Below are 21,773 nucleotides of genomic sequence, written 5' to 3' on the forward strand. Positions count from 1 at the left end.
TCTCTTGTTCCATATCCAATCAATCAATCAGTCATATTTATTGAGCGCTTACTGTGTGCAGAGCACTGTACTAAGCACTTGGGAAGTACACGTTGGCAACATCCAAGGCTCGGTGACCTGCAGTGAGGTTTAAGTAGTTCATGCAGTGAGAAAGGTGAAATGTAACAGTATCCCTCAACCCCCCCTCTCCGTAAACAAATGTCATAGCTAGGTCAAAAGCCTAAGACAAAAGCCTATGTCAGCTTTTGCGTACAGCATTCATTCATTTAAACATATTTATTGAATGCTTACCATGTGCAAAGCACTGTACTAAATGCTGTTAGGAACCAGTAGCCACAGCCACGGTTTTTGTTGGCAGATCTAAAGAGAAGAACTCGAGCGTGCCACTACCAGGTTAGACCAGTGGTCCGAAATCAATCAATCAATCATATTTATTGAGCGCTTACTATGTGCAGAGCACTGTACTAAGCGCTTGGGAAGTACAAATTGGCAACAAATCCAGACATTGCAGGTGGGGTGGTTGTCCTTTTGGGATAGGAGTGGATGAGGTGAAACCGCCGGCTTTACCCCACCTGTCAGTAGCCTCCCTTATTGGAAAGACACGCTGAGTGCACATTATATGACATGATTTGAGAACACGCACGTGTCGGTTCTAAGAAAGTAATTATACCGAAGAGTCATGTGGATTGAATGGTAACCCTTTTAATGTAAAGTGTGAGTACTGCACTGCAGTCGATGGTATTTGTTAATCCACGGTATTTACGGAATGCTTACAGTGTGCAGAGCACTGTAATGAGCGCTTCTGATCATATGCTGCCTACTTTATGTGCCCAAATAATAATAATAATAATAATAATAATAATAATAATAATGGCATTTGTTAAGTGCTTACTATGTGCAAAGCACTCTTCTAAGTGCTGGGGAGGATACAAGGTAAGCAGATTGTCCCACATGGGGCTCACAGTCTTCATCCCCATTTTACAGATGAAATAACTGAAGCTCAGAGAAGTTAAGTGACTTGCCCAAGGCCACACAGCAGACATGTGGCAGAGTCGGGATTCGAACCCATGACCTCTGACTCCAAAGCCCGTGTTCTTTCCACTGAGCCACACTGCTTCTCTAATTGCACGAGGCCTAATTGCACAGCTCTCTCAAGGCTGCTTGCTCCACAGGTCTGCTTCCCCTCAGAAATGCTCACCTCTAGGTGAAGCTCACAGAAATTTTCTTGGTACTTTTTAAACTTTGCTTGAGTTTTTTTTGTTCCATGAAAAACAAGAGCTATAAAGGAGCTTTAAACTATTTTGAGGAGCTGCCATGGGCAGCTTACAGAAAACCTGAGTTGTAGTACTCACCCTGAGCCTTGCTGCCTTGTCGGAAGAGTATACCCAATTTTGTCGACACACAGTGTATCCGGGGGGCAGAGTAAAAGCCTGCATTCTGTCAGAACGGAGAATATTCAGTTGGCACAGACCCTACCCCTAGGTTTACCATTTAATCAATCTGTGCCACTGATTGAGCTCTTATTGATTGCTTGGAAGAGGACAACACTAGTAAGATATATTCCGGGCCCTAAAGGAGTTAACATTCTAAAGGGGGAGACAGAGAAAAATTGTTTATACCAAGTGAAAGCCAGGAGGAGAACAAGTTTGAAGCAGGGCAAGCCCAGCAGGATGCTACAGCCTAACACAGAACTTACAGGTAAATACTTGAATACGAACATTTGTACATGAATGCTGAGAAGAAGATTAAAGTTCCAAAGTCAATCCTTTCAAGGCATCCCCTCCTCTTCCTAGTGTAGTGTTTGTTAAATGCTTACTGCTGCTACTACTACTAATAACAATAATAATGGTACTTGTTGAGCACTTACTATGTGCCAAGCACTGTTGTAGCCACTAGCATAGATAGAGGTTAATCAGGTTGGACACAGTCCCTGTCCCACATAAGGCTCCCAAGTCTTAATCTTCATCGTACAGATGAGGTTACTGAGGCCCAGAGAAGTGAAGTGACTTGCCCAGGGTCAAACAACAGACGTGGTGGAGACGGGATTAAAACCCAGGTTCTTCTGATTCCCAGGCCTATGCTCTAATCACTAAGCCACACTGCTTCTCCAGTGCCCCAAGCTCTGTAGTAAGCCCTGGGGAGGATACAGTGTATACTGATTGAACACAGTCCCCACCTAAGAGCTCCCAGTCTGAGAAGAAGAAAGGTCAGGTCGAAAATCTCCATTTTCTAGATAAGGAAACTGAGGCCCAGAGAAGTTGATTAACATGTCCAGGATCACACAGTGGGCAAGTGGCAGAGCTGGGATTAGAATCAGTATTTATTGAGTGCTTACTGTGTGCAGAGTACTGTACTAAGCACTTGGAAGAGTACAGTACAACAGAGTTCGTAGGCAGATTCCCTGCCCACAGCGAGTTTATAGTCTAGAGAAGCTAGGTATTCCGATTCCCAGGCCCAGGCTCTTTTCACCAGGCCACAGTCTTGCCCCAGAACTGCTTGCCCAAGTCCGCCTTTATCCAGCTTAACTCAGAATTCTTTCAGAAGCATTTATTACCGTGAAATCCAAACAGATTAGAGAGGCGAGAGAGGACATTACATTTTATTTAGGTTTTTCTATCCAGTTTCCTTTAGACCTAACAAATTTCAGGGGGCCATTGGTATGTGTATATTGAGGCTTCCCGAAGCCTTCTATGGCTGAATAATCTTAAATGGTCAGTTTATTCGGAATGTTCCCAGAAAGTAAATCCCCCCACACAGTTAGAATCTGTTAAGGAACTTCTTTGAGACTTAAAGTGTTCTTACTAAAAATGGGAAGAAATCATTTGGAGAAAAAGACAATGCTCTAACTCTGACTGTGGGTTGGATGGTAACATTTAAACCGGTTTCTGTAGTTGTTACAAAAGGGTGGGGCGAACAGTTTTTGACTTTAGCAGACTGTTTAATTAAACTGGACTGCCCGCCCAAAGTCATTTACTAAAACCCATTCCAGTTGTGGATGAAAGAGCAGGTGGCCCCAAGGCTACGATCTTTGGCAGTTCAACAGACACAGATACTCTGAGCACCCGTGTTGTGCAGAGCACGGAACAGTGTGCTTAACAGAGCGAAGAGAAGTTATCAAAAAATATTTCATCAGGCAGATTCACATTTCATTAGTCTGCTTAACATGGGCGGGGTATCTGAAAGTTATTTTTCATTAGAAAGTATTGGTTCATCCCTTAAGCTTCATGGAGGCAAGCATCAAGTAAATCACCTAAATATTAAGTCTTCCTCCCAAGTTTGCTCCCACAAAGACTCACAACACGAAGTGCGTCTTTTTTAAAAAAAAAATACGGTATTTATTAAGCACTTACTATGTGTCAAACACTGTTCTAAGCATTGCGGTAGGTACAGATCTATCCTGTCCCTCTCCCGTATAGGGCTCACAGTCCAAGTGGGAGGGAAAATGGGTATTTATTCCCTATTTTACAGGTGAGGAAACTGAGTCACAGAGAAGCTAAGTGACTTGGCCGAGTTCACACAGGAAGCAGTTGGTAGAGCTGGGACAAGAACCCAGGTCTTCTGACTCCCAGGGCTGGTGTCTTTCCACTAGGCCATGGTGCTTCTCTGGATCATAGCTGGATCCCAGCGCTTAGAACCGTGCTTTGCACATAGTAAGTGCTTAATAAATGCCATTATTATTATTATTATTATTATTATTATTATTATTATTATTGAGGGCACGTTCACCCCTATTCTCGCCCCCCACACTCTACTGCTAGGCCAGGGCTGCCCTCCAGAGCCCTGTCATGTGGGCAGCAGGTGCGAAAGTAGAGCACAGTCACCACCACCAGGTTGGCTTGCCCCGCAGCGGATAAATCATGAGCCTGGGAATCAGAAGGACCTGGGTTCTAATCCCAGCTGTGCCACTTATCTGCTCTGTGACCTCAGGCAAGTCACTTCATTTCTCTGGGCCTCAGTACCCTCATCTGTGAAATGGGGATTAAAACCGTGAGGCCCTTTTAGAACACGGACCATGTCCAACCTGATTAGCCTGTATCTACCCGAGCGCTTAGTATTGTGCCTGGCATAGAGTAAGCACTTAACAAATGCCATAAACAAATCTCCCGCCTTGTGCTCAAGCGTCCCACTCCCGTCCTCCCCCTACAAACTTTACCCTGTCCTATCGTAGTTAGTGAGGGTAATTGTTCAGCATTTTCTTTGTGCCAGGCGCTGTACTAAGCAGTGGGTGGATACAAGCAAATCAGGGTGGACACGGTACCTGTCCCTCATGTGGCTCACCGCCTCAATCCCCATTTCAAAGATGAAGTATCCGAGGCCCAGAGAAGTGAAGTGACTTGTCCAAGGCCACACAGCAGACAGGTGGCGGAGCCGGAATTAGAACCCGTGACCTTCTGACTCCTGGACCACTGCTCGTTCTACTATACCAGACACCGATTACCAAGGCCCCTTTATTCTGCTTGAAAATGAGGCCAGGGAATATTAGGCTTTAAAACATTTCATTGATTGGATTTGTTCTATATTTGGGTAAATGGGTATGGGGTGGAACAATAGGATGAGATGGGGGCTGGGGGACTCGACAGTAGGGGGGACAAAATGGATAAAACAGTGAGGGAGAAGAGGGTGTAAAAATGGTGCGGGGAGAAACTGGGCCTTTTTTGTTCCACATTGAGTCGAGTTCTCCCTGGACTTGGATTTGCTCCCTTTTTTCACCCCTCCCTCAGCCCAACAGCACTTACATCCATGTCCATAATCTATTTATATTTACGTCTCTCTCCCCTTCTAGACCGTAAGCTCATTGTGGGCAGGGATTGTGTCTGTTAAATGGTTATATTGTACTCTCCCAAGCGCTTAGTACAGTGCTTTGTATGCAGTAAATGCTCGATTGATTGATTGATTAATATAGGTGACGACCACAGCAGCTACCATGGCAATCACCTGCCGGATCATAGCACCACATCAACACTATGCTATAGTCTCAGCCATAACTGGGTCCTGCAGATTAATCAGTCCGTCAGTCAGTGGAATTTATTGTGCACTGACTAGGAGCTGAGCACTGGACTAAGCACTTGGGAAAGTACAGTGTAACCAAGTTGGTAGGCGTGATCGATCCCTGCCCACAAGGAGCTTACAGTCTTCAGGGGGAGACGGGCGTTGAAGTAGATCAGGGATAGGGAAAATAGTTGACTAAAACTTAAAAACTTTCCAAGGCACTTTGCAATGTGTTGCTCCCTTGCCTGCCTACTTTTTTTAAAATGGTATTTAAGTGCTTACTATGCTCCAAGCACTTTACTAAGCGCTGGAGTAGATACAAGTTTGTAAGGTTGAACACAGCCCCTGTCCCACGTGGAGCTCACAGTCTTAATCACCATTTTAACGGATGAGATCACTGAGGCACAGAAAGGTTAAGTGACTTGCCCAGGGTCCCCCAGTAGACAAGTGGCGGAGCCAGGATAGGGACACAGGTCCTTCTGACTCCTGGGGCCCGTGCTCTATCCATTAGGCAACCCGGCTTTTGTTGTTGGCTGCGTTCTGCTATTCGGGAGCTGCTGACTACGTGCTAAGCACTGTACTAAGTTCTGGGGAAAAATATCCCAGTGTCATGTAAGGCTCACACACTGCCTCTCACACACACTCACACACTGAGGGAGGAAGGAAAGCAGGTATCTTACCCCCATTTTTACAGGTGGGTAAACTGAGGCACTGGGAAGCAAAGTAATTTGCCTGTCCTGAGACTTTCGGGCTTGAAGTCTCAGGACAAAGGCCCTTCTGGGATTGCCGACGGGAGACACCATCATCTTCTCCAGTGTTGGAGTCCATCTCTGTCACCCCTCCTGCCTCTGACCATCAGGCCGCATAGCTACCGTGGGCGATTCAGGCAGACTCAGCATCCCAGCAGTTCCACAGTAGCGTTCACTGTTAGTTTTTCATCTCCCGGCCCCGTCTGAGCCATCAGCTAGTATTGAATTGGGCTAAAGCGACGGAAGAGAGGCCTTGGGGCTTGGCCTCTGACTCATCGTTCTCATTCTAGATTTTCCAGTGGACCTTCTTTTTCATTTCTGGGTTACTCTCGACGTTCATTGGTTTTCCAAAAGACCTCTCCATACGTGGTGGTTTTTGCTTTTTGTGTGATCCATCGAGGAGGATATTGTCCTTTGATGATAGTGAGTTCATCAAGTAGAAAAAAACGTTCCAAATTGAGGGATTGCAGAATTTGGAATGGGGGGAGGGCAGGCTGTACTAGCAATGGCAGTGATGAGTGGAAAAGAACTTTGGAATGTATGAAGGATTTGGCTTTAAAATAGGTGGTTTGGTGCTATCAGTAAGTGGTAGTGATGAAAGTGGAGAGGTTTAGGAAGAATGAATTGCATTGTTGCGAAAGAGGTTGTTTATTCCCACCTGCCTGATCAATTCAAAAGGCCAACAGGCTAATTTTTTTTTCACAGCCCACAGAATTTACACTGGCTCCTCGCTTGTTTTCCCAATACCATTAATTCCCTTCGTAGCCACCTCCGACCCTCCCCATTACTCTCCCCCAACAGCTACTAAAAAGCTTCAGAAAGGTGGGAGGGAAGGCAGGTTATTTGATTCCTTTGCTAGTTCTTAGATCCTTAGAAATATTTGTGTATTCCTGAGCAACAAACACGACAGCACAAGGGTCAGTCTTTGTGTGTGCAGTGTGGTCAGAACTGTGAGTACTGCATTGGCCTTTTCAGCCACATGTCAGCCAAAGGCAAATTTCACCTCAGTGGCGCCTTTTCGATCATAAAGGATATCCGTAATTTGCTGAGCCCCCTTCTGATTATCTTGTATCTATCCCAGCACTTAGTGCAGTGCTTGATAGTAATGGCATAACAAGTGGTAGCTACGTTCCCTGCCCACAACAAGCTTACAGCCTGGAGAGGGAGACAGACAATATAAATAAATATATTACGGATATGTACGTAACTGCTGTGGGGCAGAGGGAATGGTGAATAAAGGGAGCAAATCCAAGTGCAAGGGTGATGCAGAAGGGAATGGGAGAAGAGGAAATGAGGGCTGAATCAGGGAAGGCCTCTTGAAGGAGATGAGCCTTCAGTAAGGCTTTGAAGGTGGGGAGAGTAATCGTCTGTTGGGTATGAAGAGGGAGGACGTTCAGGCCAGAGGCAGGATGTGGGTGAGAGATTGGCAGCAAGATAGACAAGATCGAAGTTTAGGGAGTAGGTTGGCATTAGAGGAATGAAATGAGCAGGCTCGGTTGTAGTAGTGAATCAGAGAGGCGAGGTAGGAGGGGGCAAGGTGATTGAGTGCTTTAAAGCCTATGGTAAAGAGTTTCTCTTTAATGCGGAGATGGATGGACAACCTCTGGAGGTTCTTGAGTAGGGAAACATGGACTGACTGTTTCTGTAGAAAAATGATCTGCATAGAAGTGTGAAGTATGGACTGGAGTGGGGAGAGGACAGGAGGCGGGGAGGTCAGCAAGGAGGCTAATACAGTTGTCAAGGCGGGATATGAATGAACGAATGGAATTAGGATAAATGCTTGGATCAGTATGGTATCAGTTTGGGTGGAGAGGAAAGGGTGGAAATAACATAGAGATGAAACACTGTCTCTTAGTTTTGTGGCCTGGTACTGGCCGTGGGATTTATCGAATCCTGTTGCTCCAAAGGCATTGACCTTTGATCCTGTGGGTCACTGGGAATGAGGGGTTTTTTAGGAAACACAATTTTTGGTTTTTTTTTCCAAGAAGGCTTTAAAGATACTGGAAGCCCCAAAGTGTTTCTCTACTTAGGGGGATTTTCAGAAATAGTCTAATTACAACTCATTCCTAGAAAACTTTTATTTCCTAAAATCTGATGTTTTTCCAAGTATTGGATCTAATTCTGACAGTGGCTAGGAATTGCCCCTTGGAAGTTTCAGTGCCTTAGGGTGAAAGCATCAATGTTCCATCCAAAATTCTTTGCTTCCTCTGAGGAAGCAAATTTCAGTGGTGGGAGTTTTGTGCTGAATAATAAGTACCATAAGATTAAAAAGAACAATCTTCCAGACAGTTAATTTGGGATAATTATTAATTGCTCTTTGAATATAAATGTATTTTTATATTGCACTTTGTCCTTCCGAGAATTGTATTTTTGTGGTATTTGGTAGCTGCTGACAACGTGCTAAGCACTGTACTAAGTTCTGGGGAAAAATATCCCAATGTCGTGTAAGACTCACAGACTGAGGGAGGAAGGAAAGCAGGTATCTTACCCCCATTTTTACAGGTGGGTAAACCAAGGCACCAGGAAGCAAAGTAATTTGCCCATGGTCACACAGCAGACAAGTGGAGGAGCTGGAATTAGAATCCAGGTCTCCTGAGTAGGCCTGGGCTCTTTCCATTAGGCCAGGCTGTTTCTTTCAAGTCAGCCAAAACCGTTTAGGAAGGAGGAGTACGAGTGAAAGATGGAATTGCATTTTTTAAGGTAGTTGGGAATCAAAATTTTGTTGACTCAGTTGTCAAACACAAGTGTTTTCACTGAATATTACATAGAAATGATCATAACCACTGAGAATTTCTTACATTTAAAAAAAAAGTCTTCCCAAGTGACCCAATTCCTGAAGGGTCTCAAGTATTTGAACTGCTGGGGTTTGGGCATATTTTAGGCAATCGCTAATCCTGATAATCTAGAAAGGTATTTAAGTGGTCTCTTAATGATCTGTAGGTTGTCTGAAATCCAACAGCTAGAGTCCTTGAGTTCCTTAAGCAGTTGAGGAGACTTGAAGGTTCTCACAAAGGTGGCACTGGCTTCTTCATTGCTGTCCCAGAGCCATGGGGAATAGTTCTGTTTCGACTATTCTGCCTTTCTGCTGTTTGGAAGGAAGTTTCCAATCGAATCGATCTTGCCCAAGGGATCAGGGCTGCTTGTTTCCTCAAAAACAAATACTGGACCAAGAGCCGTTGAACCCAGAATGATCAAGATTTGGAAAATTGAGGTTCCAGTGTACTTGACATACACAGTACACACACACGCCACGCGCGCGCGCGCACACACACACACAAAAACTATTTTGAAAACAAGATTATCATTTACTGTGTGAGTACAATACACGTATTGCTTGGTAATCAGAAATTCCTGTCCATGCATCAGGAGTTTCTAACTACTCTGCAAAACAGCCGGGGAGGAAAGGCAACGTCTAGGCAAGAGACTCACTCAAGAAGCAGCTTGGCCTAGCGGAAAGACCCCTTCCGTGGCAGTCCGAGGACCTGGGTTTTAATCCAGGCTCTGCCACTTGCCTGTCCTGTGACCTTGGGCAAGTCACTGAGCGGCTTTGCACCTCAGTTTCTCAGTCTTTAAAATGGGACTTCAGTACTTGCTCTTTTCTCAGGTTGTGAGGCCCATGTGGGACAGGAACTGGGTTCAACCTAATGATTTTATATCTACCCCAGCACATAGTACAGCGCAGAGTTAATGCTTAACAAATATTATAATTATTATCATTACTATTGGTCTCTAGCCCTCTTTTAAGACCTAGGCAACTTTCTGGGCTGCCTTCAGCCTCCTGGGTTTCTCACTAGCTGAACAAGAAGGTTCTTACCAGCCTTCCAGTCTCTCTTACCAAAGGCTCCTCCAACAAGATTTCCTCAGCCTCCACTAGAAATTGTATTAATTTAGTAATGTTATTTACTAAGTGCCTACTGCGCACAGAGCGGTGCTTTGTGCAGTGCTTGGCATATAGTAAGTATGGAACAAATACCACAGTTGTTACCACAGGTAACTCAAGAATCAGGTGTCTTTTCATATAAATAGGCACGTAATCAGTACTACTTAAACACAAATATCTTCCTTTATTCAATGGAGAGAGCACTGGCTTGGGAGTCAGAGTTCATGGGTTCAAATCCCAGCTCCACCAAGTGTCAGCTGTGTGACTTTGGGCAGGTCACTTAACTTCTCTGTGCCTCAGTTACCTCATCCGTAAAATGGGGATTAAGACTGTGAGCCCCACGTGGGACAACCTGATTACCCTTTATCTACCCCAGCGCTTAGAACAGTGCTTTGAACATAGTAAGCGCTTAACAAATGCCATTATTATTATTATTATTATTATTATTATTATTATTATTATTATTGTGTGATCACTGTTTCGGACCAATCCACTTTTGGTACCTTTCTAGCTGCCTTCCCCCATTAAAATGGCCACTCTAACCCAATCAAGTGTGAGCTGCTTCTGGGCAGGGAACTTATTTTATGCTTTCTAAATGGTTAGTACAGTGCTCAGCGTGCAGTGGGTATTCAATATACCCCTGCTACTACTGGCTACTACTACCATTTTTGCTGCTAATTGCTATCCTCTGCAATCCTTGGGGAATTCTGTCAAGATACTTACAGGTGGGTAGTTTGTTGAGCTGGTAGTTTTCTTACATTGTCCTTCAAAATTAGGGTTTTATCTGCAGCCCTGTCAAATTCAGCGCCCGCCCCCACCGTGGCCAGCGCTGGCCCGAACGGCTGCCACAGCAACACCGCGGTCCATGGGCTCCGCGTCCCGCTCCCCGGGGCCCGGGGATAAATGTCGCCGCGGACATGCCGGCACGACCAGGAGGGAAGTGGCACCGTCCAGCGGAAACAGCCCCCGCCTGGGGCTCAGAGGACCTGGGTTCTTATCCCAGCTCCGCCACGTGTCTGCCGTGTCACCTTGGACAAGTCACCTAATTTCTCTGTGCCTCAGTTACCGCATTGGCAAAATGGGGATGAAGATTGGGAGTCCCATGTGGGACAGGGGCCGTGCCCAATCTAATTAGCTTGTAGCTATCCCAGCGCTTAGTACAGTGCCTGGCCCCCAGGAAGCGCGGAACAGATACCATAAAGAAAAAAAAATTTGTTCCTTGGGGAGCAGGGCCACGGGAGTCGGTCTTTGAGGTAGGAAGACAGACGACAGCCGTCTGATGCTCTTCCATCCCTGAGATACCCTGGGGTAGCGGGGAATCATTCATTCAGGCATACTGCTGAGCACTTACTCTGTGCAGAGCATTGTACTAAGCACTTGGGAGAGGTCATATAACAATACACAGAAGCAGCGTGGCTCAGTGGAAACAGCCCGGGCTTGGGAATCGGAGGTCGTGGGTTCTAATTCCGGCTGCGACACTTATCAGCTGTGTGACTTTGGGCAAGTCACCTAACTTTTCTGGGCCTCAGTTACATTGTGTGGAAAATGGGGATTAAGACTGTGAGCCCCATGAGGGCCAACCTGTATCTACCCAGCACTTAGAACCGTGCTTGGCACATAGTAAGCGCGTAACAAATACCAATTATTATTATTATTATTAATGCAGTTTTTATACAGGCAGTTGTCCTTCATGTTTAGCTATGATTGCATAACCAGTAGCCTTTCCCATAAGAGGCACAAGCCCCCACGTCAGTCAGGTGCTGTGATGGATTCGATTATCTTCTATCTACCCCAGGGCTTAGCACGGTGCTCGGCACATAGTAAACGCTTAACACATACCATATGGTGGGTGGGAGGAGGGGGAAACATCCAGAAGCAGAGGAATGCCTGCGGGAGTGTACAGTGCTCTGCACAAAGTGTAAGTTCTTAGGAAATACTATTGATTGATTTACCTTCAGTAGTGAGGGTTCCAACTGAGGAAACTCACAGGCATCTCATGTGGTGGACAGATTCAGCAGAAATCCTGAGGAATAGCTGGCCACCCTGGATGGAGAAGACCAAGGTGGCTACCAAGATGCCTACCCTGGCAACTGCTTACCGGCCCGTCTGTCTGTGGCATTGACTGTCAGCATTAGGCTGAGGCCCCCTGGGCTGCACGGGAGTTCTGTACATCCAGCGCTTAGAACAGTGCTTTGCACATAGTAAGCGCTTAACAAATGCCATCATTATTATACAGTGCTTGCTTGTGGGCGCTATGCAGTGTGCTGCTACTGCTACTACACCCCTACCCGCCTCCTCGTTTGTTACACCCATCGCCCCAGCGGGAACATGCCTGGCACAGACGAGACTTTTAGACTGTGAGCCCACTGTTGGGTAGGGACTGTCTTTATATGTTGCCAACTTGTACTTCCCAAGCGCTTAGTACAGTGCTCTGCACACAGTCAGCGCTCAATAAATACGACTGATTGAGACAGAGATTGTGAGGTCCTTGGTCCCAAAGACTCTCTCGCCTGGACTGACCCTCCCCGTCCTTTACAGGGAGAGACTCCATTATGTGCCGGAAGTTTTTCCTTTGGTTTGTGGCGACAGCTTGGTGTAGCGAATGGAGCCTGGGAGTCAGAAGGTCATGGGTTCTAATCCCGGCTCCACCTCTTGTCTGCTGTGTGGCCTTGGGGAAGTCACTTCACTTCTCGGGGCCTCCGTTCCCTCATCTGTAAAATAGGTATTGAGACGGTGAGCCCCGTGTGGGACGGACTGTGTCCAACCCGATTTGCTTGTGTCCACCCCAGTGCTTAGTACGGTGCCTGGCACATAGTAAGCGCTTAACAAATATTCATTCAATTGTATTTATTGAGCGCTTACTGTGTGCAGAGCACTGTACTAAGCGCTTGGGAAGTACAAGTTGGCAACATATAGAGGCGGTCCCTACCCAACAGCGGGCTCACGGTCTAGAAGGGGGAGACAGAAAACAAAACAAAACATATTAACAGAATAAAATAAACAGAATATGTAAATATGTACAAGTAAAATAGAGTAATAAATCTGTACAAACGTATATACAGGTGCTGTGGGGAGGGGAACGGGGGGCGGATGGGGAGAGGGAGAGGAAGGAGGGGGCTCAGTCTATCACAATTATTATTACTATTATGTTAGACGGGAAGTGGAGCCAGTTGAGCATAGGTAACAGTGGTAATAACCACTATTAAAAATGAAATTTCATCTCTTCTACCAGTATATGTCCCACTGGTATTCATTCATTCATTCAATCGTATTTATTGAGCACTTACTGTGTGCAGAGCACTGTACTAAGCGCTTGGGAAGTGCAAGTTGGCAACATATAGAGATGGTCCCTACCCAACAACGGGCTCACAGCCTAGAAGGGGGAGGCAGACAACAAAACAAAACATGTGGACAAGTGTCGTCATCAGAACAATTCTATGGCTGTCCTTCAGAATTGATCAATCAGCAAACCCTTTGTTATTGGGTTTTTATGTCTTCCTGCCAGAAATTGTCTAGGCTGATAGTGATGGCTTCTGATAGGAATGCACGTGAGCTAAGGATTGAATCTTTCATTTAAGAACAGACCTAAGGTCGAGCTCACATTCCAGCAGTTCAGTTTGGACTCTTCTCATTCAGTAGATGTCATTAAAATTTGTTTTACTATTATGGATTGGATCTGCCCAGGATTTAGTGTTCTTTTAAAGAAGATCCAAAAGAGGGAGGGACTCTTGTGTATTCATGAACGACTTCCTTCTTAAAAAATATTTTCACTGGGGCTTTCTGGCCTTTTTACTCTCTGGCCCTTAAAGGTTGGCCAGGGCATGTTCTAAATGGGGCTCAGAGTTGTGCAAAAGCTTTTGCTCCCCAAATTCTTAACTTAGTCCTGGAGTATAGAAACTGAAAGATTTGGAAAATTTAATTCTGTAAGTCCCCAGTACCAGTTAGGACAGGTGCTAATTACAAAATAGACAGTCACCTTCCGGTTCAGTTGAATGTAGCTTCTTGTAACAAACTGAAGTGTTTCTAATCAATCGTCCCCTGTGTAAAGGATTCTGGAGAGGGCTTGGGGAAATGTTTGAAATAACTTGTTTGAGCTACATTGGCTGGCTTATTCTCCTCCTCCCAGTTCTGAGTGCTTTGTTGAATAATGTGGCTGTTTTCTGTAATTCAGTACCTTGAGTTTTTATTGGAATACTCTTGTTTTGGATCTGAAATTCTAAAGGCCTGACTGGCATAGTTTATTCATTCATCGAAACCAGTAAAACCAGACTTTCTACCTTTTAGTTGTAGGAGACTGTATCCTGATTTTAAATTATACTGCTTTTAGTATTGACTCATTTAGTAGGTTATTTTTATTACGCAAATTGCACATTTAAAATTTATTTTTTGTAGACATCTGTATGACTAAATGTGTTTTTAGAGGTACTAACCCTGATACTGAGGTGCAGTACAAATTATTGTCATATAATACCAAATGGAAAAAAGAACATCAAATCTGAAAATATCTTATTTTAAAAGAACACCTTTGGGTTCTTCCAGCTCCCTTTTTAAACTTTGAAACTTTTTCCCTTCAAGTTAAGAAAAGCTCCTTGAAATGTACAACTAAAATGCTTAGCCTTAGTGTAATGTAAAATAATTTGCCGAGAAAATAATGCTGCTTAGAAAAAGTACAGTGAAAAAACAATTGTAAGCGGCAATTGTGTAAGCACTTGTCAACAATTGTACAACACAGAGATTAACATTCTTGCCTATTTTCCACATGTATTGTTTACACTTTGTCACTGAGATGGTATAGTAGCCTAGGATTTGGAGAACAAATGCCTTTGGAACATAAAAGAAATCTGTATTCCGCTCCAGTCACTAGCCATTTAATTAAATTCAAATTGGGAATTTCTCATAAGTAACCTGATAATGGTTTGTTGTTTTTTTTTATTTTTCAGGAATTTCTTTTCAGTGTATTGTAACTTTAAATACTGTATTTTAACTAGGCTTTTCCCTGAGATAGATTGAGCACGTGCTGTGTGCAGAGCACTGTATTCAAACCCTCCTAAAGCTCAAGTAGTAATGCCACCAAACTTGGATTTGTTGTCAGCAACAACTTTTACTCTGGAGCGAAATTGACTATAAGAGAATTATCAAGCTGAAGAAAGAAAGTACCATTTCACCAGCTGATCTTTTCTTGCCTCAACTTCTACAGGTGGAAAATTTTCAGTGTTTAACTCTTTGCTTACAGTGTACAATGTGCATGTGGTGGGGATGTACACAACCGATCTAGGGTATTTATTTAGCTTACAGTACAGTGCACTTGACAGGTGTGTTCCCTGCCCGCAGTGTGATTTCAGCACGGGGACCTGTTGGCCTGACCTTCTCTTCCCTGGTGCCGGTTGGATAAAGTCTTCTTTCCCTCCTTTTTGCAGCCCACATGAAACCCAGAGAAATTTGCTTGAGGACTAGAAATCTGTGAGGGTGGAAATTAACTACAAATATTTCCAAAATTTACTTTTTTCTTCTAGTATCGATAAAGTACATGGAAACACATTTTTAAAGTATACCACTGATCTGGTATTTTTACGTGAGATGGAGAGGCTTGGGAAACCTTTGAAGGTTTCTGGGATGTGGAGAGGCGTGTGCCGTGACATTTTAGAAAAATGATCTGTTCAGCTGAGTGAAATATGAATTAGAAGAGGAGAGAGGCGGCAGGCAGGGAGACCAGTGACAAGCCTGATATATAGTAATAATAATGGTATTTTGTGCTTACTATGTGCCAAGTTCCAGGCACTGTTCTAAGCGCTGGGATAGATACAAGGTAATCAGGTTGTCCCACTTGGGGCTCACAGTCTTAATCCCCATTTTACAGATGAGGTAACTGAAGCCTAGAGATGTGAAGTGACTTGCCCAAAATCACACAGCTGATAAAGTGGTGGAGCTAGGATTAGAACCCACAACCTTTTACTTCCAAGCCTGTGCTCTTTCCACTAAGCCATGTAGCTAACCGACATTGTCTAGTGGACAGAACCCACCATGGGGAGTCAAGAGACCTGGGTTCTAATCCCAACTCTGCCACATGCCTGCCCTGTGAGCTTGCGCAAGTCACTTCAGTGCTCTGTTGCCTCAGTTTCCTCATCTGTGAAATGGAGGTAATTACCCGTTCTCCTGACCCTTTACATTTTTGGAACAGGAGCCTTTTCTGATCTGAGTGTATTGTGTCTATCAACTCTATAACATTTGTCAGCTCTCCGGTACTCTCCCAAGTGCTTAGTACAGTGCTCTGTGCACAGTAAGCACTCAATAATAAGTGCCATTGATTGATTGTATGTTTCCCAGCACGGAGCACAGTGTTTGACCCATAGGAAATGCTTAACTAATACTATTATTATTTTCTCTCTACTCTTGCATACTAGTACTACTTCCCATCCATAGTACTTTGGCAGAAATTAGAATTAAAATTAAGCCCCCAAACCTAAGAGGAGGAATCATTTTATGTTTCACTCAGTTTTGTACTAAATATAAAATGTGCGAATTATTGCACCTGCTACCATTGTTCAAGATTGAGTTTTGTTCTCCATTCAGTTATTCTTGTTTAAACAGTATTGTATGTGTTTTGTAGACACAACGTAAGGATAATGGTAATAATAATTATAGTATTTAAGTGCTTTCTATGTGTTAAGCACTGTTCTAAGTGCTGGAAAGAAAAGCTCTACCTAAGCTCAGGGGTAGCTACAAGGTGATAATAATAATAATGATGGCATTTATTAAGCGCTTACTATGTGCAAAGCACTGTTCTAAGCGCTGGGGAGGTTACAAGGTGATCAGGTTGTCCCATGTGGGGCTCACAGTCTTAATCCCCATTTTCCAGGTGAGGCACAGAGAAGTCAAGTGATTTACCCAAAGTCACACAGCTGATAAGCAGCGGAGCGGGGATTAGAACCCACCACCTCTGACTCCCAAGCCCAGGCTCTCTCCACTAAGCCATGCTGCTTGCTCAAGAGTGGTTAAAATCAGTTTGATTTACTGTTTTGAAATTAAGTATTATAGAGCCCTAGAATTTTATTTTTAAAGTATTTTGCAGTCCACCTACCTCAGAACTTGGCAGTTTTAGATAAAATATAAATTTCTACTCAACTAATTCTTTATTTTCTTCACCTGTTCATTTTAAATTTGAGTGTGAGTTTTTGTAGGGGTGTGTGTATGTGTCTTTGTGATTGGTGGTGGGGCTGGAGCGAAATGAATCTGGAATTTCCTTGTCAGACCTATCCCCTTAGATGATATCCATTTTTGTTTAATAATCTTAGATAATACATTATATTCTCATATTGTAATGGTCAGTCAATCACATAATCTAAGTGGGAGGGATATCTCTAAACTAGTCTGCCATCAGGATTCTTTTAGCTTTAAGTAAAATAAAATTGATATCCTTTTGCCTAGCAAGTAAGCCATCTCCTCTTGCAAAGGATCTGACCAGAAATGCTAGTAATTTAAAATTATTTTGACCTCTCTGTGGAAACCTTAACTTTTGACCTCTCCCATCCACCTTTTTGTATCGCTAGGGAAAAGAACTGTGTAGCCTGAAGATACTAAGGCTCAAGCTTGTGTTTCATACATTCCTCAGGAAAATTATTTGTAAACAACAGCCTTACGGATCAGCCAACACTGTTCTCAGTGATTCCCGGATGTTTTCTGCCAATTCACTCTCGGTGCCCAATTACATTTTCCTAAACACATTTTGTGCTTTTACACCAAGGCTTCTTCTGCTGGTCTTCTAGTAGTTATCGGTATTTCTTCTCGTCAGCGCATCTTTCCATTCTTGGCCTGTCCCGACTTGCAACTCCTGACCCCCATTCCCGAAAACTCCTCTGTGAACTTTGGAATTTGGGGGCGTTTGCCCCGAGGTTTCCTTGGGTCCGTTTTAGGAAATGTTGGTTCATGAGAAAAAAGTGGTGAATCAGTCAGTGGGTAAAATCAATAAGCAATAAGCCAGGGGCCCAGGATAGCTCTTGATGAGTCACTGCAGTCTCTGCCCTCAAGAGTTTGAAGTGATTTTTTTTTTAATTATTCCCTGGTCTGCCTCTGATCTTCCACAAATCTCTTCATCTTTAGGCCAGGCTTCACATCTGTAAAATGGTCATAATATCTACCTGTGCTTCAGGATTGGTGGAGGGACTCATTAAGTGTCTGTAAAACATTTAAAGTCCTTAGGGAGAAGCACTCTGGAACTCGTTTAAGGTATTATTATGCACTTAAAACCCAACCATGTTATTTATTGCAGACTTTCTGTCTACAGCTTCCAGTTTTATTGCTGTTTATCTGCCAAAGCGAATTTTGAAGCTTTTCTCATAATTTTCCATCTTGTAAGCGTCTCTCCTTACCTACCAGTCAGTCACACGGTTGCATTTCCAACTTCCTTAGCGTGGAAGCTCATTTTCTTTTTTATGGTATTTGTTAAGGACTTACTATGCGTCAGGTGCTGTCCTAAGCGCTGGGGTAGATCCAAGCTAATCAGGTTGGACACGGTCCATGTCCCTCGTGGGGCTCACAGTCTTAATCCCCATTTTGTACAGATGAGGTAACTGAGGAAGAGAGAAGTTAAGTGACCCGTCCAAGGTCACACAGCAAACAAGTAGTGGAGCTGGGAGTCCTTCTGACTCCCAAGCCCGTGCTCTATCCACTAGGTCACGCTACTTCATTCTGTCCGTGTTATTCAGTGTTTACTGGGGAAAAATGGATTTGAAGGCATCACTGAGTATTGAAAACTGCCTCAGCTCTACTCTCTGAGTGTGGGGTGCCAGCACTTCACCAGGTGAAAGGAAAATTGTTTCAATGTGGCATTAAGATTTGGGACCCAGTTCTCCAGTTGTCCGGGGGTAGTGTCCTTGCAGGGCCCCACATCAAAGAACCCCCGTTACCGGATGCATCGATGCAACCTGCGGACGTTCAGCCGCAGCTCGGCACCTCACGTCACGCAGATGCCCGTGATCCGAGGGGCTTTCTCTGATTCTCCTGGCCTGTTCGGTCCAAACATGTTCTGGCAGAACTGCGCAACTAGTAGCCTAGGTCTCTCTCAAAGGTGGATCCCCTCACTTTATTGGCTCTTCACGGAATAATCAGTGGAGTATCCCATCCAGGGGGCTTGAAGATTCAGAGTCGCCATAAAAGGCGCCAGGACTGGAGAGCAGGGCCTGGTGGCCACTGCAGAAGCGCCCTTTAAATAGCAGGATTTGAAAACTGTAGGTTAGCGACCTCCATAAAAAGAAATTGTTTTTGCCTCAGCCTAATTTGTGCTCAACTGGTTATTTTCCATCCTGTTCAAGGAAGGATTTGCTGGTCAGTTTTAATTAGTCTCCACTTGTCCTGAAAACTGATTGGCTGGTCAGTGGAATCTCTTTTTGGTTAGATGATTGAGGTGGTCAGGCATGGTGAGAGGGTTGATTAATTCAAATAATCTCCGCTAAAATGCAAATGTATTGTTATGATGAGTATAGAAGTATTTCACGTCTAATTCCTTTTCGCCTCCCTCTTGTCCAGAGTTTCCAGACCCTGCGTTACTTCAACTTCTTCATATTCCAGTGCAGAGTTTTTGGGATAAGAATAGGGAGGTGGCGCTTTCCCTTTTTCCTTAATGTCCAGGCACTCCATGGGAACAATGGTATTGGTACTTGAATGTTCACAAAGCCGGCTGGTCTATTGGGTTTTGTTTTTTTTTAACGGTATTTGTTAAGCACTTAATATGTGCCAGGCACTGTACTAAGCACTGGGGTTGATACAAGAACACAGTTCCTGCCCCATCTGGGGCTCACAATCTTGATCCCCATTTTATAGGTTAGGAAGCTGAGGCACAGAGAAGTGAAGTGACTTGTTCAAGGTCACATTCATTCATTCATTCAGTTGTATTTATTGAGCGCTTACTGTGTGCAGAGCATTGTACTAAGCGCTTGGGAAGTGCAAATCGGCAACAGAGACGGTCCCTACCCAACAACGGGCTCACAGTCTAGAAGGGGGAGACGGACAACAAAACAAGTAGACGGGTATTCACTGTCCCAGCAAATGCGGTCCACCCATTTTTCTTCATGAGATCCCTACACTCACCTGTGAGAGGGTCTCCATTTCTGTGTTGGGGTCTCTTGGGGTCTGTCTCTCTATCGACAGTTCACAGAAGATTCCGGTCCCACGGGTTTTTCATTTCCTCTAGCTGGGAGATGACGTCCGGCTTGACAACTGCAAATCCTACCAAAAAAAGCATTTTGTGAAGCATTTTGTTACCAAAGTGACTGAGAATTGGGTGGTTGCTCTGTAGTAGAATGAATGCATGCATATTAAGCCCGTGAGGGTGCATAACAAGTTAGCCAGCTGACTTTTACATCATTGAAAGTAAAGTGACTTTATGACAATTCTCTGTTGGCTCTGCCTGTGATCAAGTAGCCCATCTCACTGTCCCTGGCCTCCTGTGCTCTCCCCCGACCCGCCTCTTTGCTCTTTCAACTTTCTCCCCCATTTCTCCCACCCTCACAGCTTCTTAATTTGTTCCCTATTCCTCTGTGGTTCCTGCTGGTCCATCCCATCATCCTCACCACCCCCAACCACCATCCCACCCCTAGAGCCAAGGCCCCATAAGGGAGACTAGCATCGTAAAGTTGAAACCAGTGTTTCGTAAAGCTGAACTAGTGTAAATTTAGTGCCATTCATCCTCACTTGAAACATAAATCGAGCGTTTCCAGGATCTTAATTTTTCTTAGGGAGATTCTTGGGAGTGCACCCATTTTGGATATAATTGCTTATTCAGGTCTTTCTTACCTGTCCATTGCAGTGGAGAATAGACCAGCTTATGGTCAGGCAGCAGTGAAAATAAGAAAGGGGTTTCCCATTTCCATAGCAGAGTGAAGGCTTCCCATTCCATTTCATTGATTTTCTTATTGCCCGTGATTCACCTTTGCAGGTCCTGGGCTGGTATGGAAAGTGCCCTATAGATGCTAATTAAATATGTATCAAAAGCCACTGGGACTTTCTGCAGTTGTAAGAAGAGTTTTACTGTAATCAGGTATTCTAGCCCTGCTTAGCCTCTGCTCCCTGTTGTTCAGATAGTCACGACCAAGGTAACATCCCTTTCCTTCAGTTACACAGCTATGCCGAACGAGACCTTCTGTCATCTTTGCCCATTATTCTTGCAATAATGACATTGAGAGCTGTTCACCTATTAGGATTTTTCAGTGCTGTTTAGTATAATGAAAAGTCCTTGGCTCTGGAATGAGCATGCCGGAAAGAAAGGCCTTGCCTGAAAGGGAAATATCTCCATGATGATGGGCCTGTTTTCTATTTCTGCTGTCATAAAGTCAGCTCAATTTAATTTTGGTGTTACCTAACTGGATATTATTTAGGGCTCTTTTTCAGTGCACAGAGGATTGAGCACTGTAGTAGCTTGAGATGAGAAGAGAACCTTTAGAGTTTGACAATGCAGTCACATTTACTTACATTATTTATATTAATGTCTCCCTCTGTAGACTGTAAGCTTGTTGTAGGCAGGGAATGATTGTACTCTCCCAAACGCTTGGTGCAGTGCTTTGCATATTGTAAGCGCTCCATAAATATTATCGAGTGAGTGAATGAATCACATTGTATATCGTCTTAACGATCGATGTTCTTTGTTTGGGAAAGACAAATGGAAATCCCCTTGTCCTCACTTTGTTCTTTCTTGTTTCTGGTCTGTGTGCAAGACTCTTCTTCCCTCCTCCTCTCCTTCCTCACGTTTCTTTGGTAAATGATTCTGAAAACGCAAGGAAAATGTGCAAATGAACCCAAGCCCCAAAGGCTGGAAACTAATGTCACTAAATTTCAAGTTAGCCATAGTTCGCCTAGTGTGGGATTCTACCGCATTTACTTGCAGAATTGTTTGCACCACATAAACTACCCTCGCCCCATTTTTGAGGAGGAAATTGCAAAAATATTTTTTGTGCCACCCAACGGCAAGCAGTGAAAGCGGGGTGGGTGGCTAGGGGGTACGCCTCTCTAAGGCTGCCTTGGATCAGGGAAGAACTGACCGATACAACAGAGTGAGGAGCATGGCTAGCTCATTCTATGCATGTGGTCTGCAGGAGATGCTGTTTCAAGTGTCTTCTACCTTTCTAGTCCCCTCCCTTCCTCCTATTTTTCTTCTTTCCCTTTGT

At 44.3% G+C, this 21,773-nt stretch overlaps 1 protein-coding gene and 1 non-coding gene across 4 annotated transcripts in view; both read left to right on the forward strand.

The window, feature by feature from the left end:
• The window catches only part of AMMECR1 (AMMECR nuclear protein 1), a 117,010-nt gene that overhangs the window by 74,767 nt on the left and 20,470 nt on the right, over nt 1-21,773 (forward strand). The window lies entirely within an intron of this gene.
• Nucleotides 10,404-10,539, forward strand: LOC119930320. The gene has a single exon (XR_005451798.1). It is a non-coding gene; the product is annotated as a small nucleolar RNA SNORA5 (small nucleolar RNA).

This window comes from Tachyglossus aculeatus, chromosome 6 (genome assembly GCF_015852505.1).
Source record: "Tachyglossus aculeatus isolate mTacAcu1 chromosome 6, mTacAcu1.pri, whole genome shotgun sequence".
NCBI classification, from domain to species: Eukaryota; Metazoa; Chordata; class Mammalia; order Monotremata; family Tachyglossidae; genus Tachyglossus; species Tachyglossus aculeatus.